We start from the raw sequence: 2,195 nt of genomic DNA, 5'->3' as shown, positions 1-2,195 counted from the left end.
GTCCTCTGCATTCGACCCATCCTCTTGTTCACCCCATGGGAGGTGAGGGGAGCAGTGGGCAGCAGCAGTGGCCGCGCCCGGGAATCATTTTTGGTGATTTAACCCCCAATTCCAACCCTTGAGGCTGAGTGCCGAGCAGGGAGGTAATGGGTCCCATTTTTATAGTCTTTGTGGTATGACTCGGCCGGGGTTTGAACTCATAAATAACCTGTGATGAATCATTATTGATCACGATTCAAACCTAATTTGAATGATTGCGTCGGGCAAGAACACAGCAAAAGGTAAGAAATAAAGGATTTATTAAAGTAATAAAACAGGCTAGAAACAAAACACTGGTGCTAAACAGAAAAGTTAAACACAAAGCGCTAGCAAGGATGCTAGGAAAACAAACAGAAACACAAACACTAGGCACAAAGGCACAAAAAGGGAAAACAAAACACTTAGCATGAGAGCTAGGAATAAACAAAGGCGTAGCGTGTAAGCTAGCGAGAATATACATATAAATCTGTCGTCACTGTTGCACGAAGGCAAATTAGGATCCCAGGCAGAACAACGAAAAGGGGCGAGCTTAAATAAGGTAGCAATAAATAGTAACAGGTGTGCGGGAACCGAGATTAGCAGGTGGAACTAATAAACAACCATGGTGACAAAGCAAACAGGAAATAAGGATGTCAAACAACAGAGTGATACCAAAATGGAACAAAAACAAGAATATGAGTATGATTTGGACATCGGATCATAACATAATTGACTTAACAGCACTACAAAAAAGCCAACCCTTCCATTTTACTAAGATACAATAGAGCAGGGGTGTCCAAACTTTTTCCACGAAGGGCTGCACACTTAAAAATGAAAGCATGGGGCGGCCATTTTAATATTTTTCATTTTCTAAACCTTTAGGGCTCTCCTCAATTTTAATGAATGTTAAAGGTCCCAGGGACCCAAAGGGTCTCAGTCATTAAAGTGTTAAAAATACGACATATATACACGTGTGTATATATATATATATATATATATATATATATATATATATATATATATATATATTTTTTTTTTTTTTTTACTTTCAAAGCTCAATTATCTATAGATAACTTCAGATTTATCCTTTGCCATAAGGTTATTTTTAATGTTTTATGCCCACTTTTCCCCCCAAAGAAAACCCTGTTTTTTATTGCAAAAAACATAAAATATGCAATATTTACCCCAAAACATTAAAAAAATAATATTTGTTCTGAGGTAATTGGACCCTTATATATGTAATTAATTCATAACAGCATTGATTCAATATTGTGTTTTGAAATCAGACTAAATGTCTCAAATCCAAAAAGGCCCTCACTCATAAAAGTGTTAAAAATAAGTCATACATAGTTTTCAATATTTAAATCTTAGATCAACTTCAGATCTATACAACAATTATAAGTTTGTTTTATTTTTTTGAGCAATGGCAGTTTTAAATAAAAAATACTGCCTTCATGGCAGCTTTGTGTGTTGTTGGGGTCAATATTGAAACATTGTTGTGTTACATTACACCTGTTTGCTCTTCAAATCCTAATTATGTTTTTGTTATAGTTTGTTTAATACGGCCGGCGAGCCGTATAAAAAAATGGTTGCAAAGACGCAAATGGCCCCCTGGCCGCACTTTGGACACCACTGCTGTAGAAGAAACTGTAAAACATTGAAATGTGTTTAAAAAAAGTTTTCCGTGCCATTGTTTGTTTTTTAAATTGTTAAAGTTAAATTCAGGTAAAACGTGGGGAAAAAAAATCCTCATATATACTGTATAAATAACGGTTATGAATAAATGTGTTAACATTATTATTTTATGGCTCCTGATGCTCCTCTGTCTTACAGCAAATGTCATGAAGTCATAACAGGCATCAAAGGAATTTGATTATTTTCATCATCATAATGTTTGTTAGCAGCATTTGCCAAAAAGTATTCAACCAATAATCATTTTCAAGAACTTGTGACATATTAATTGAGCATGTATTCAATGGTACTGTATTTTTTTTTGAAAATGTTTTTGTATCAGTCAGAACGTATTTTTGAATTTTGAAGAGTTGTTTTTCATTAACTTTCTCTTTTTACTGAGTAAGTATTTCTCTTGTCATACACACATTAATTATAATGGAGGACCCTGTTCTTCTTCTTTTTCTTTCTTTTTCTTCAGCTGAAGGTGATGTCATCAGAAAACC

Source organism: Nerophis ophidion, linkage group LG06, assembly GCF_033978795.1.
Source record: "Nerophis ophidion isolate RoL-2023_Sa linkage group LG06, RoL_Noph_v1.0, whole genome shotgun sequence".
NCBI classification, from domain to species: Eukaryota; Metazoa; Chordata; class Actinopteri; order Syngnathiformes; family Syngnathidae; genus Nerophis; species Nerophis ophidion.
This window is presented reverse-complemented; position numbering follows the sequence as displayed.